Here is a 15,074-nt window from a genome sequence, read left to right on the forward strand (position 1 = left end):
CTCCCCTCCCTCCCTCCCCCCTCTCCCTCCCTCCTCTCTCTCTCTCTCTCTCCCTCTCTCTCTCTCTCTCTCTCTCTCTCTCTCTCTCTCTCTCTCTCTCTCTCTCTCGCCCCCTTTTACAAGACTTCCAGGATATAGAAGGAAATAATAAAGAGCAGAGCCCAGAGTGAGGCTGTAACAGAAAGAAGAAAGGTACTGGAGGAGGTGAGGGATTTACCAGGTCAGATAAAACAGGTAAAGGGAGGGAGGAATTCATAGTTAATGCACAGTTTCAAAGCAACCCTGGAAGACACCCTGGTCTGCAGGAGCCTGACCTTCGACCTTCTCTCTACCCAGGGTTTCAGTCCCATGGGTCCTAAAGGCAGCTCCTGCCTCCAAGGGCATCACAGTGATATACAGGAGCAGTCCCAGCAGTGGGACATGCCTGGAAGGTCTCTCTCATTTGTGGGGAGAAATTGAGAAGCACTCTCTAATGGTGCCCTTGATGCAAGTAAATGGCAACTCTCTCAGTTCATTACTTGTTAGCCCCAGGCAGGGACAACTAATCGTAATACCCAAACCATTAAAGGGAATAGCATTAATGGAGGAGAAAACAGCTAATAAGGAGCTGAACTTGGGCGCTTTGTTTTGCCCAGGATACAAACCGCTGCTAATTTAAGCACCTGTTCCTTCTTCTGCTGGAAACAGTTGGAAAGAAGGATTCAGTGACCCTCTTTCAAATGCAGATAAAAAACTTAGGGACATTTCTGTGTAAATCCAACAGCAAGAGTTGATTTTTCCAGGAGTAACACCCGATGGTTCTGCATAAGTGAAGCCACACCACCTTCCCTGTCTTGAAGTGAAGGCATGACCCACTGGGGTAGCACTGACCTGGCATTCCCAGGAGTGGTGATGTGCGCTACTGAGCTCAAATGAACCATGCTTTGAGCAAAAGCAGCCATTTACATCATGGCAGGGATGAGGGGTATAGTCTAAGATTGTGGAATGGCGGGAATTTAATTTTCCCATGCAGGTCTGAAGCTTGTAACCTTGCTTGCTTGTGCCTCAGCAATGGGTTCCAGCCAAATGAGCTAACCATTCATGCATCCTTAGAGCTGGGCTGACTGCACAGTACTCCCTGGAAACCACAACCTGGCATTAAAAGGAATCACAGCTTTAGATTCTGCTTACTATTCATGTCAGAAATATCTAAGAAATTCAGACAGAGGAAAAAAAGTTCATGGCATCTCAGGAGTAGAAAGATCTTAATGAAAATGTTTTAAAATTAGGGCAATAAGAAATCTATTTGAGTTTTTTGCTTTGGTGTTCCTAGTTCTAGAAACTAGTGCTTTTTCAGATTATATTTGATGGAACTCTAGGACCTGGAGGGGACTTAGGGAACTCACTGGTAGAGAAGGGGGTCGTGGTGTTCATGTTACATTTGGAACTGCTCCATCTACATTGTCATTAATAAGTTTTGTCTCACCAGGAGGTATAAGATTGTACAGAAGTAGCATCTTGGAATTCTAAGAAACCTGTGTGAACTTCTTCCCCATATGGAAACCCCTTAGAGTAACCTTCCTCCCTCAGTTAATTGACTTTGGGGGACTTTAGTCAACCTATGGAGGCTTCAGCTGTTAGACTTTTCTTCTGGTGCACCAGTCTGTGACTGGTTCTGCTCTCTCTGTGTATATAAGCACTGTGGTTTGGATAAGGGTCCCCTTAAAGGTCCATGTGTTAAAAGCTTGGTCCCCAGAGTGACTCTGTTGGGAGGTGATGGAACCTTTAAGAGGTGGGGCCTAGTGGGAGGTCTTTGGGTTATTGTGGGTGTGCCCTCAGAGGGGAAAGTGGAACCCCAGTCCCTTCCTCTTTCTCTCTTTTGCTTCCCAGCCATGAGCTGAGTGAGTGGCTTTGCTCTACCATGTGCTTCTACCATGCTGTGCTGCCCAAAGCAAAAGGCCCATTGATTCTGAACTGGAGCCTCCAAAACTGTGAGCCAAAATAAACCTTTTCTCTTTATAAATTGATTATCTCAGAAATTTATTATAGTAACAGAAAACTGACTAAAATAATAAGCCTTAACTCTTCCTTATACTTGCCCTTCTAATATTTGAAGGCATCACTTAAGTCTTTCTGCCCCGCAAGCCATGTATATCCTCAATGCCTTCATTCATCTCTCATTCAGGAGCGTGCATCTTCAGGCTGTTGATGTGAACTAGGGCCACTGCAAATTCTGGAGGTGGACTCCATGGCTTCTTGGCGAAGAGGTCTGCCTACTCTAGTCATGAAATAAACGTTGACAGGGTCTTTTCTTATCACTACTTCTGTTTATCTCACCTGTACATTTAGATTTGCTGCTCTTGGGTAAATGGAAAGGAGTTGAGTAAGGGAAATGGTTTCTTGTTAATAATACCCAAGATGAGATTTCTGTCCAAGTGAAGTATCATATACACAATTGATCTATAAATGTCCTAGTAGCCCTACTGATTGTGTCCTGCAGTAAATACACATTCCTGGATAAGTTTTGATGCTCTCCTGTTTAGAGGTCAAGCCAGGAGAAACTTTTTCATTTATCATAGTTAGTCCCCTTCCTTCAGATAAATGTATTTACACCCTCCATCTGTTCTTTTTGTAAGATAAGCAACAATCTTAATAAAATAGACATCCTGGTTTAGGCAGCTCTGCTGAGTGACCCTCAGGAGCCCCAGTGGAATTTCAAGAAGAGTGTGACAGATGCAGAGCCATGAAATATTCCAAGGTTGCTACAGTTCTTACAAGCTTGAACTTATCTCCTGGAATTCCCCATAAGCTGGGAAGCCATTGTTGACTGGCCAGCATGACTTAAATACAATTTCTTATTGCTCCTCTTTATTAGAAGCAGTTCAGAGGAGTAGACTAAAACTACCTATACCCAAATACCAGCTCAGGACATGGCCTGTCCTGAGCTGGTGACTGGAACAGGTTGCTTAAGCTCTGTGATCTTCAGGTCAGGTTCCCTACTATGGAATGGAGACAAGGATGCTTTCTTTGCTGGGTTATTGTGAGGCCAAAATAAAGTCTCCCCGGGAAGCACAGACCTCATCTTCCCTTAATGCTAAGCTTCCTTTCCTGATCGTTGCAATGTCTATACTTTCCAACTAAGATTAGGATGTGTTCTGAGAGGTGTATATATGTATGTGTGTATGTATGTATGTATGTATGTATATATATATGAGTGCCCATATATATTTATGGGTAAAATGACACTGAATTTGAAAAAGTATTTATTTATTTGCAGTGCTAGGGATCAAATCCAGGGCCTTGGATACCAGGCAAGTGCTTTACCACTGACCTACAACCTCAGCCCCTGCACAGAATTTTTAATATTGAGGCCATCATGGAAATCCATGGGACTTACAGTTGTGTAACTCACAATGCCTAGTACAGGTCTGGGCTCATCATGAATTCAAAATGAATGCTGAAGTATTTCTTAATCATAGGGAGGAAGAAGTCTCAATGACCTTTTACAGCAAGGCTTGATTGCAGGGCCTGTTGCTAATGCTCTTTTTCTTTTCTAAACCTCACTGTGCATGCATAACAGATCTTGGTAAAAGGAAACGCTAAGATGCTTTGACTTAATTGTGCTGTTTGGCAGATGCAGTACACTCTCTTATGATTTTAGGGTGTCACTGGTCAAGAAGAGGAGGCAAGGGACTGTTTATTTCAGCTCTAAAGACTCCACAAATGTCAGGTCCTGAAACATTTTCATAAACTTATATAAAAAGGGCACTGGTGAAACCAGGCTGGTAGGAAGAACCCTGGCTGCTGTTGAGTGCCATTTGTCAGGCACACCCTCTCCCTGATGGTCATCTGGGTAACATAGGGAGGAAGCTCCAGAGACTAGGAATGTGGTTCCCACCCACCCCAAATGCAACAGGATTCTCCCATTTTCTCCCTGTTGGAAGTACTGATATGTATCCTGCTAGCATCTTAAAAGTTGAACACCATTTGGGTTGTAAAAAATTTAATGACAGTCTCCAGAAGGATATTTCTCTCAGAAGGGGCCTTGGACACCAGGAAGAAAGCAAAGTTGGGTCCCTGATTTAGATATCTCCTGGAACCTTCCTGGGGTGAGAAGAAATCACCACAACTCACTTCTGAATCTGCTTTTCTACTTTAGAACTTCTATTTGAATACCTGGAATATTTTTCCTCACCCCAGATCTTAGGGTATACTGTTTCTTACTGGGAAGAATCCAAAAATATATTATCTGTAGCCGCATTTACATCTTTTCTCAAGTTCTTTATCTCACTGAATTTTGGGGTAAACAAAATATTCAATGAATTTCTTTTTCCAGTGAAAGACATTGACTCTCAGGAGCATGTTAGTGTAGGTTTTTGTGTCTGTTTGCATCCATGATGCCAAAAACCTAGAAAACAGTGCAGCAAATTTCTGCTTATTCAGTGTTTTGGTAATGTGTAGATATAGCTTGTTAATAAAAACTCACTTAACGAAAGCCTGTCTAATGAAAGCTAGCACCACTGCCTTGAATCATTTTCCAGTCAGAAGAGTGTACTTGAGAAACTGTGTCCAGACATTAGGTTAGTAAATCTCAATGACTAGTCTCCCATAGGAGAGATTTCTTCTGTCTACAGAGGTTGATGATAGTATAAGCCTCAGCTTTGCAGGCAGCTTTCCTAAAAACCTGCAGGGTGGGAAAGTCAGCCTCCCCTCCTGGGTTGAGCATGGCCAGTGAAAGCATTCTCTTTGCTGCCTACTGTTTCCCATCTTGTCTGGGTTACAGCTTGTCAGATCAATGATGGGACACCAAAGTGCACCATCATGGTAGGGCTCCTGTGGCATTCTTACCAGAGCTCTGTGACACTCCTTCTCCTCAGGACTGCCTATGCAGTCTTCAGAAACCAGCATGGGAGAATAATCTGGACATTTAGAATGGGGATGGGCAATTTCTAAAAGTTTTCTAAATCAGGACATCTCAGCTCTTTGGTACAGAAATCTTTGAAATGACCTGTAAAATATCTTTGTGGAAGTATACCAACTTTATTTCTGTTTGTCTCAATTGCCAAAATGCTTTATTTCCAGACGGTTAGCATTTAATTAATAATAAACTCCAGTTTCCCAGTCCTTCAACCTAAAGAGTCAGTTTTACAAGAACAAGTGCATAAATGTCCTAGGGGGATCCCCATGACTTGTAGAAGTTCTATATTGAATAATTTTGAAGAGGAAAGACTATTTTGGTAATAATAATATTTTTCTGTTTGGCTCTTCTGTAATATGCAGTCTATGGTGGGGATGCCATTCCCCTTCAGAACACAAAAGGGGTAAGCCTGCTTTACATGGGTGTCACAGGTTCACAGGTTCCTAGGCATTTAATATGAAAATAAACAGAAATAGATGGGCACCCATTGTTGGCCTTCATGGTTTGGGGGAGGCAGGAGGAGAGAAATGTAAATCATTTTGAATTTGGTAGTGTTCTTGTAGGACCATACTCCATACCAAAAGGAAGAAAGAAAAAGGTTTCTATTGTGGTCAGTAAAATTTATTTTCCAACCCTTTGCCTACAACTGTTTTCAGCCTTATTTTCTCTTTTCAGAGCTTCGAGCTGTTCTTTTCTACCTCTCCTTGCCACCGTCCTCATAGGTATTGTAATTGACCTCAGAAATCGCAGTGTGTTCACTTCTGTTAAGCCAGTTGGTTTGATAGGTTGTGGCTAAAAATTTGAGAGCAGCCTGTTTTATGTTTTTCAGCATAAACATAACATAACCACATGACTGTATCTTTGGTCACATCACTGACCTCCACCTGCAGTTCATCCCCCTACCACACTTGAATGCATTAATATCACTGTCCATAGCATTTTAATTTAATTAGAGCTGTGTTTATAATCCTCTTGGGAAAATCCTTATCCCCTCCTCCCCCACGCCGTGTTAAAATAAAGCACCTCTGGCTTTCATCTGTCTGACAGTTTGCTTTAGAGGTGAATGAGCTGTCAACTCTACCCAGCCCCCTCCTTTGTTGGGGTCAGCCCAGGGAAGCAGTTGTGAGAATAGAGTTCCCTTTCTTTGGAACATTGGCTGTTAGTCTCCCTGAGCTCCTCTGTTGAGCTGTCTCCATCTGAGTAGGCAGTATTTGTATGATTTTTCTAATTGCTGGTAGTGTGCTGATGTGCCATTATAGATTGTAAGTGTATGGTTACAGTAATCAAATAAAAAATGAGGACCACGTGAGTCACCCTAGAGAGTCACAAAGAGGGATAAAAGGAGTTAATTCTGCAGTATGGAATTCCCAGCTGTGTGTTCTCTTCTTAGAGAGGAGCCTGCGCACTGGGCCACATCCTTCCTGGGGTCTCCTGGGAGCTCTATTGTTCGCTGAACCCAGGGTTCCAGTAGGTTGTAATGGCTGCTGGCAGATTGCTTGAGGCTCTAGAAGCACATTTTGCTTTCCTCCACTTGGTCAAGATAAACTCTCTTCAGTGGCTGACAGATCTCTTTCCCAACCTTTTAAAAAGACCTTGCTGTCCTCAGCTTGTAGGTTGCAATCTTGACCTTCACCGGAGTGGAAGCCATCCTCAGGAATGAGTGGAGTTCAGGACCGCAGTTGTTCAGTCTCTGGCCTTCCTTCTGTAGGTTTCATCATGAAATAGCTCAGTTGTCTCCACTTACAATTTCTTGGATGGGTGTGGGTGAGGATGACATAAAATCCCAGGGCAGGTGCTCAAGTGTGCTATGTCAGTCAGTGTAGCTGTGAGGACAGAGACTCTTGTAGAAGTAAAACTGGGGGTGGGGGGGTGGGGGGGGATCTTCCCAAGAAACTTGAGGGAAATTAAGGCACAATATAATGTTGCAAGCCAGTGCATAACACTCTGCAGAATGATGCCTTGCTGGACTCCTGTCCGTAGGCTGGAAGTAGATTTCCCAAGAAATAAAGTAGAAGTAGTTTTGAGGGTTGGGCTTCTCTAGCTTGTCCTTGATGGAGTTGGGGAGGCAGGGATGAGCTGGCCTCTATTCCATAGTGAAGGTAGAGAACTTAGTGAGTTTCCCCTTGCTTTAAGGGAAAAGTCATTGTATTATGAAATACCATCCTTTATTTCTCGCACTCATGCCATGCACTTTGGAGACCCTTTGGTTGCACAGTGTTTTCTTCACCAACTGTTTCACTTCTGCAAAAGCCATAACAAAACAGAAAGCTATTTCTGGGAATAAAGTTAACGGCAGACATCTACATGTATGGCAGGATTGGGGGATCATGTGAGGGTGGAAGAGAATGGAGAATTTATTCATCTACTAAAACAGATATGTTTGAAATGCTTAAAAGTCCACCTAGCAAAACCCCTAAACAAATTTAGTGTTTCCCATACATGTGATTATATATCTTTGCCTCTTTTATCCCAAACCATTCTAACACAAACACCAAAAAGTGTAACTCATCCTTAAGTTAGAGTTGCTCAAACTATGTGTGATGTTTTGTAAAGTTCAAGAAAAGTGAAGTTGGCAGTTTTGCCTCTGGGTCACCTTTCTTAAGACATCTTAATTGATATAGAAATCAAATCTAGGATATTTGTGCCTGTACTTAATTAAGAAATTCACCAGGAAACTTTAAGATGACTGTTAAAACAGAAATATTCCACCCACCCTAGTTTTTGCTAGTGGACGCCTTAGGGAAGGTGTAGCAATTCCATCTGGAAATTGCAACAATATGTATATATTCATTTAAAATTGAAATTTCCTGCCACAACCACCAAACTTTCCAGGCTATGAGCAGAAGTTTTAATTTGGTTATAAGGCCAGGGGACTCCCTTGTTTCCCTTTGTAGTACATTAGAAGAGATATAAAATGTTAAAAGAACTATCCTTCCAAAAAGTAAACGCCACCTTCACTTTACTTTAATCTAGGATTTTTTTTTTTTTTTTTCTCCTGATTTTTAAAATTTTCACAGTGGCATCTAACTGCTCTTTTCATCCCAACTTATTTTTGGATTTTGCGTGTCCTACTTTGCCCAGTTAAACCACAGAAGCTAACGGAAGTTATGTTTATGTATAGACTGCAAGTCAAACTAGTTGGTATGTAGATCTGAGATGCAAATTGCACTAGTGTTCTAGCTGAACATACTAGTTGGCTTCTTGTCATTATTTGCATTATTTTAACTTCAAATAATAATCCTTCATATCCCATCCAGTTTCTTTTAATCTAGCAAACACTGCTCATTTGAATTCAAATGGTGAATCTACTGAAGCCCCTCCCACTGTCATTGAGTGTCTTCATTTAAACAATGCTTTCCTTAGTCCAAATAATTCTTTAAACCATGTCTGAAATATTTCTGAGGGAAAGGAAACACTGATTTTGATGGAGAACGAGGAGATACCTATTAATGTTGCAGATAATTCCCTCTTAGGAAGAAAGAAATTAAATGTTGGATATTTTGGTTATGGTTATTGTATTGAGAGAAAGATGATAGAAAAGTTTTACTCATAGATTTTTTATTAACTAAACCTAGATCTTCGTAGCTATCACTTTCCACTTGGCCCATTTAGTTCACTCTTATTGGATCTGACTATAGAATCATACTTTGATTATAAGCTGGGGATATTGACAGAAAAGAGGAAATGTGGTTTTAATGCATTGGTGACATTGATATGTGACTTGGAAAAATAATTTTTGAAAGAGTTGCTTTTAAGCTATTCTCTTGGACTTTTCCCGCCCATTTGCTCACCTGTGTCCCTCCTCATTACCCGAGCAGACCACAGGGGTGCACATCTGTTGATCTCAGTCCGAAGAGCCCAATTTTCAACCTTCCCTGTGTTTTTTTATAAACCTCAAATGAGAGGTATCTAAAGGACAACTGTATACAGTCTCTACGCCAAAGCTTGTGAACCAGGTGTTCCAAATGCCCCACCTCCCTTTTGCTCCCCACACCCTTGGATAGTTTCACACCTCCATTCTAAGCTTTCACTGCCTTTTTAACCCCCTCGCCTCTTCCTGCCCTTATTTTTAACAGCAGGAACGAATTTCATATACACCTCCAGAGAGCCCGGTGCCGAGTTACGCTTCCTCGACTCCACTTCATGTTCCAGTGCCTCGAGCGCTTAGGATGGAGGAAGACTCGATCCGCCTGCCAGCGCACCTGCGTGAGTGTCGCCCGAGCCGCGGCTGGCTGGCGCGGGAAGGGGAAGGACAGACGCACAGACAGGCTGCTGGACCTCACGGGGGTGGGGGAGGCAGCGGGCTCCGAGCCATAACTCTGAGGTCGTTTTCACAGGACTCTACCGCGTTCTCTGGTTGTTTTGGAATCTTTTGCCCCCATCCCATAATGGCTGTGAAAGTTTGAGGTTTTTGTTGCTTGTTTCTCAGTGTATTTATTTCATTCATGTCTGATGACGACATGTCAAAAAAAAAAATCTGGAAATGTGCAATATATGGCAGTCAATTCAGTCTCCCAGGAGGCAGATTATTATTATTTTGCCATGCTTATCTGTATTCCTAGATTCACCTACTCCCCTTTAAAGTTTTCTTTGATCCGAATGTGGCTTAGTTTCTGATTCACTCACTTCACTCCCTGATTTGCTTTTAAAAGCTGGTGCTCTCCCTTTCTGTACAGGCCCCCTTCCTTTCTTTTCTCACGCGGGCTACATTTTATATGCTGAATATGTCCTTTCCCTTGTCCCCTCTTTTCTTCTACTCCCTTCTCTTGCTTGGGTTTGCTTTGCCTCAGCAGCTTCAGTTTGTAGTAGTTCCACCTTCCCTCCCAAATCATCCCTACTCCTTGCCTGCACCTCTTTCCTCTGAATTTTCAGCTGCAACTTGACAGAGCATCGGACCCAACACACCTGTACTGCTGTTGCCAACCTCCAATTCCATTGATACCTGCCAATTCCTTTTTGATCTATCTTTCTTGTACAGCCACCCAGCCCAGGTGATAAAATGTGAGTGGGGCAGCTGGAGAAAACGAATCTCCTGGTTCCCACGCTGATCATGGTATCCAAGAAAACACCATATTCTCTGGCTTGAATGATATCCTGAGAGCACGAGTCCAGGTTCTGTGTGACCCTGGGGACAACTTGACCCTTCCCTAGTTGAATCCCAGGGACTTAAATGGTGGTATGGTCATGCTGGCCATCTCTGGTATGGAAGCAGTTCCCAGGCTATTCTCCTTTTGTCCCATCGTTCCTCAGAAGGTTGCTTGCTAAAAGTACAGAAAAGTAGAATAAGAAACAGTGGACCCAGGCTCTGCTTTTCTCTCTGTGTGATAAATCAGAGAATTAGACGACTGATGCTGGGGTCCTGGAAGACATTGCTTGTTTACCCCTTCTGCCCACAGTAAGGATGGTTGCTAGGATTTTTGCAAGAAACTAGTGACATGAGAATTGTTCACCTCTTCAGCTTACTGTTGTCGGTTGGTAATTACAAAGTTGCTGCCTACTGTGCTCTAGACATTCTTGCTTCACCTGGGTAGGGAGATAAAGGACACAGCCCTACTCTACCATCTTTTCCTCCACAGTACTTTTAAAAGGGAGGTTGGAACTGTAAAGGTCATGCTCATGACTGTGGGCACTGTTGTCCTAGTACACTGGAGTTTTAGGGCACCACTGCAGCAAACAGAACTGGCAAAGAAATGTTGGGCAGGTAAGACCAAATTTCTCTCCAGATATTGCTCTATGCCCAGTATATTAACTTCAAGAATATTTACTTCAGGGTGGTACATGCTCATGCCTTGTAGGCAGAACACTTCTACCACCTAATCTCATTCATTTGTTCATTCCATCCATAGTTACTGATTGCCCGAGTTTCTAGGATTGGAGTACAGAAACGAAGAGAGCAGACAAAGCTCTCTGTTCTTATGGAGCTTAAATTCTAGTACAGAGAGAAAAGAAATTACAAACACTTGTCCCAAACAGGCTGAGGTTTCTTTCATAACTTTGTATTCTTGTATTCTGCAACATTCCCCAAGGAGGCCCTAACTTTTGGTGTACTCTGAATGCCTTTGACATATATAAAGTCTTTTGCTGTGGAACTGTCTCTCCCTAAAAAGTTATCGTGGTAAAATAAACAAGCAGGGAAGCAAACAGCCATGCTGAACTAGCAGTCAGGAGGTCTTAATTCATAGCTCATTCTGCCGTTTGTGAGTCAGTCATTTAACTCAGTTTCCCTACCATACAGGTCTGCATTTGGAGAAGAGAATATTTAAGATCCTTCCTATATTTAAATTATTACAATTCTCATCTAAACTGTCCTTCTCTTTGGAACCATTTCTTTAATACCAACACTTTAATTTCTTCTTGAGTAGATTCCTTCATTCAACCACTTCTGTGCTGCTTACTGGCAACTACTTGTTCCTACTATATGCCTAGGGTACAATCATAAAAGATGATGATAACTGTAGGATTTGTACCTGGCATTGTGAAGTTCTGTACATATAAATTATTTTATTTTACTCACACAATGTTATCTGTAAGGTGGGTCTTCTTTTTATCTCCATATCACACATGAGAACTTAAGTAATTTTTCAAGGTTGGTCACAAAACTAATAAGAGAGTCAAGATTCAAACTTAGTTTGCCTGATTCTAGAGTCTATGCTCTTTCCATTATGCCACCATATAAGTATGTATTTAATAAATATTTTTGGGACGTATGAATGAACTCAAGGATGACACTTGGCTAGTATTTACTGATGTGGCCACAGCATTGGTTTATTGCTGGAATCCATTCTAACTGTTGTTCAGTCTGTTGCTGAGTAGTTTACATATCACCTTTGGATGGATGTGTACATGGATACTCACATAGTCATCCAGCCATAGCATATTACCACTGACCTTGGTGCATAATCAGTAGTTAGATTATGGATTCAAGTTAGGATATTGGCTTTGCCTAAATGTCTACTCTGGCAGTCTAACTTTAGATACCTCTCCTTGGTAATTCACATGAGCCCCTTTGACACCACGGTCCCAACATCTGGAACAAATCCTCTGAAAGTGGAGGTTCCCAGGCTCTTGCTGTTTGCCCTCAGCTGGGGCTTTCCGAGCAAGGCCCAGCTTCCCTCATCCTGCCTAGGACTTGACTGCTTGTCATACTGTTTGAGAGGCACATAGAAGGTTGAGACTGGGCCACACACTTGAAGATGCATCCCAGCTGAGTTTCCAAACCTTAGTGAAAATAAATATTCTAACAAGGGAATTGGGTTATTGCTGTTTTAATCTGGGATTCCAGACAATTCCCAGTGGAATGCTCATGGAAAGTACGGGGAAGAATCTGAAAGCCAAGACAGCAGCAGGACATTTATGGTATTACTGGGTTGAAAGCATTTTTAGCTGCTTGTTTTAAAGAGATACTCACCAGAATGGGATGGTTTCTTTTTATCATTTATCACTTGATCTTCAGATAAAGCCTCCCTTTTCCTTCCCCCCCACCTTATTTCATTCTTAAATCAAAATTTTATCCTTGGAGGGAGGAGGGCAGAGATCATAATAACTAAGATTCTCATACAGAGAGTTTCTCATCAGTTTGTTCTGCAAACACAAGGCTAGATCTAAACTGAAGACACAGCGTGACAAATTAACAAGCTATTGAGAAGTAGAAAGTGATGCTGTCCCTTTTATTTGCCTGTGATAAAAGCCAAGTGATAAATGGAGCAATGTGTTAAGTGGTGATTATGAGGGGCAGTCTGGGCCTAGGGAAGGAAAAGAGCCAAGGGAAGAAGGGCCAGGCCTATCATGTGGACTGACTCACTGCCCAGATTTGCAGGATGGTGCCCTTCAACAGTCCTGCAGCAGAGCTCCCTGCTCACTAGGGGAGCAAACACAAGTATGTGTGTTGAGAAAATAGAAAGGACATGATTTTTTCTTCTTTGTAAAGGATACTGAACTTTTTTTTTGTTTGTTTCGTTTTTTTTGTTTTTTTTTTTAATGCTCAGAGGTAGAAGAACTGAAGTACAATAATTATAGCAGGCAGGTGAAAAAACAAGCGCTATTCTTTAAAGGGACCATCAACCTTCCATCACAGCTTGAGAACACTTGAAAGACCGTGGACCCCTCAAGGGTGCTCAGTCAAGGTCACTCTTAACCTTGCAAGCAGAGGAGGGCTGTGGCCTGGAGAATGGATGCTATTTCCCCATTCTCACCAGGGTCTTTGCTGTGTGAGGGAGGGACTTTTTAAAATTCATCTGTCCAAAGGCCACCTTCTTCTAAACTCGTGGAGAAGTGGGTGTTAAAGGGGGAAGCAAAAGGCACATCATGAGTAGTGGCCCCCTGTTTATGGTAAAGACTGTGTGTTAGTCAACTTTCTATCACTGTGACCAAATACCTAAGATAAGTGACTTAGGAGGAGGGAAAAATTATTTTGGCTCACAGTTTCAGAGGTTTCAGTCCATGGTTGGTTGGTTCCATTGTTTCTGGGTCTTGAGTTGAGGTAGCACATCCTGGCAGGCAGTACAGGTAGAACAAAACCGCTCATCTCATGGGATGTGAAAGAGAGGCAGAGAGGGGTCTAGGGTCCCAATAACCCCTTCAAGTGCAAACCCCCTCCCCCATCCCCAGACAATGACCTGGGTTCCTCCCACTAGACCCTACTTCCTTAAGGTTCCACCAACTTCCAGTAGCACCACAGACTGGCAACCAAGCCTTTGGGAGACACTTAACATCCAAACCATAGCATGCATGCAGTATGTTCACAGGGACTCTGTTTAACACTGGGCCTCCAATAGTGATGCCCATGCCAGGCCATATGACAACATTATAAATACAGCTCAGATATGAGGCAGAATTTAAATAATTAAATGTATTTATTTTAAATTTCTTTGAAACATTATCATCTCACATCTGGTTGATTTAATCACATCTAATCATAGGTTAGCATTAATGCCATTTGCCCACTGTATCTTGCAGTGTTGGTTGGTCTTCTAAAATACCTGTGAGTTGGTATTTTAAAATTGATGGGAGGGGTGGGGGAAGGAAAAAAAAAAACCAGAATGAATCAAACAACATTACCGTATGTAAATTTATGATTACACAAGTGGTATGCCTTGACTCCATGTATAAACAGAGAAACAACATGTATCCCAATTGTTTACAATAAAAAAAAAAATTGAAACCCAGGACTCATTCATCATATTTAATAGGATTACAGTTTACAGTGTTGTGGGTTAATAAATAGTCATGATAGCTGCTTGGAGTTTTCTAGTATCAGAAGACCAGAAATAGTCCCCTGGCTCTCCTTCCTTTCCTTGTGAATCTTTCAAAATTCTTACATTACTATTCCTGTTTATATGTGTTTAATAATTTAATTTAATGCCTTCCTTTCTATATGTTACCTCACTACTCACTCACCTAGCTGTTTTGTATTCTCAGCAGAATAACTGAATTTAAGACAGGTATGTGACAAGTAGAGATATATTAGAACTTGCACAGAGAGAAGGGATATAGTGCCTTTCTGTTTTCATTGATTAGAGCCACAGTTTTACATGCTTTTAAGTTGTTTGTTCTGAAAGAAAGAGACAATGGAAGCTAAATATAACCATAGTATGTTTTATGTTGTTGTAAGTAACAAAATGTGGTTCGTACCTATTATCTCATTTAATCATGTGACAGTCTTTGAAGCAGGTGTTATTGATTCAGTTTTATTGAAGATTTGACTGGCCCAGGTAGGTAAACTGAATTGTTCAGGTTCACTCACATGTGAAGGATCTAATGTAATTTCTGAAGTAGAAACTAACTTTCTTGGGAGAAGACACACGGGCAAAGTCTCATGAACTTGAAAGTCAAGGTGCTGCTGACTGTTGATGTCTGTGCAGCAGTGGGTGCAGGACAGTGGGTGGGGCAGATGTGGCTCTAAAGATGCCACCTGACCATTAATATGTACCCAACCTCCAACAGGCCCACATTTACCTTTCAATAGGATGAGGGTGGGGCATCAGGAAGGAGAGCCTTTTACAATGAATAGTTTGTTCTGGTTTTACTGTATGCCAGTAACTATAGCTGCCCTGTCTTTATATTCGTATAAGCTTAGGTTGAAATTCAGTTTATCTCTGCAACCAAAATGACAGGGCTGGTTGTAAAAGCCTTAGCGGACCAACTCTGAGAGTGGGGCTCAACCCAGTACCTCTTCAAC

The 15,074-nt window shown here is 42.0% G+C and overlaps 1 protein-coding gene across 4 annotated transcripts in view; it reads left to right on the forward strand.

Annotated features, from left to right (window-relative positions):
- ETV6 (ETS variant transcription factor 6) overlaps positions 1 to 15,074 on the forward strand; it is a 221,819-nt gene that overhangs the window by 83,375 nt on the left and 123,370 nt on the right. For 3 of the 4 annotated variants that reach the window (XM_079140059.1, XM_079140060.1, XM_079140058.1), the window contains exon 2: positions 8,974 to 9,103. The exons of the other annotated variant lie outside the window; for it this stretch is intronic. The gene's annotated coding sequence lies outside the window, so the exon portion shown is untranslated. The remainder of the gene's footprint in view (positions 1 to 8,973; positions 9,104 to 15,074) is intronic. 4 annotated transcript variants of the gene reach the window in all.

This window comes from Sciurus vulgaris, assembly GCF_902686455.1.
Source record: "Sciurus vulgaris genome assembly, chromosome: 5".
NCBI lineage: Eukaryota > Metazoa > Chordata > Mammalia > Rodentia > Sciuridae > Sciurus > Sciurus vulgaris.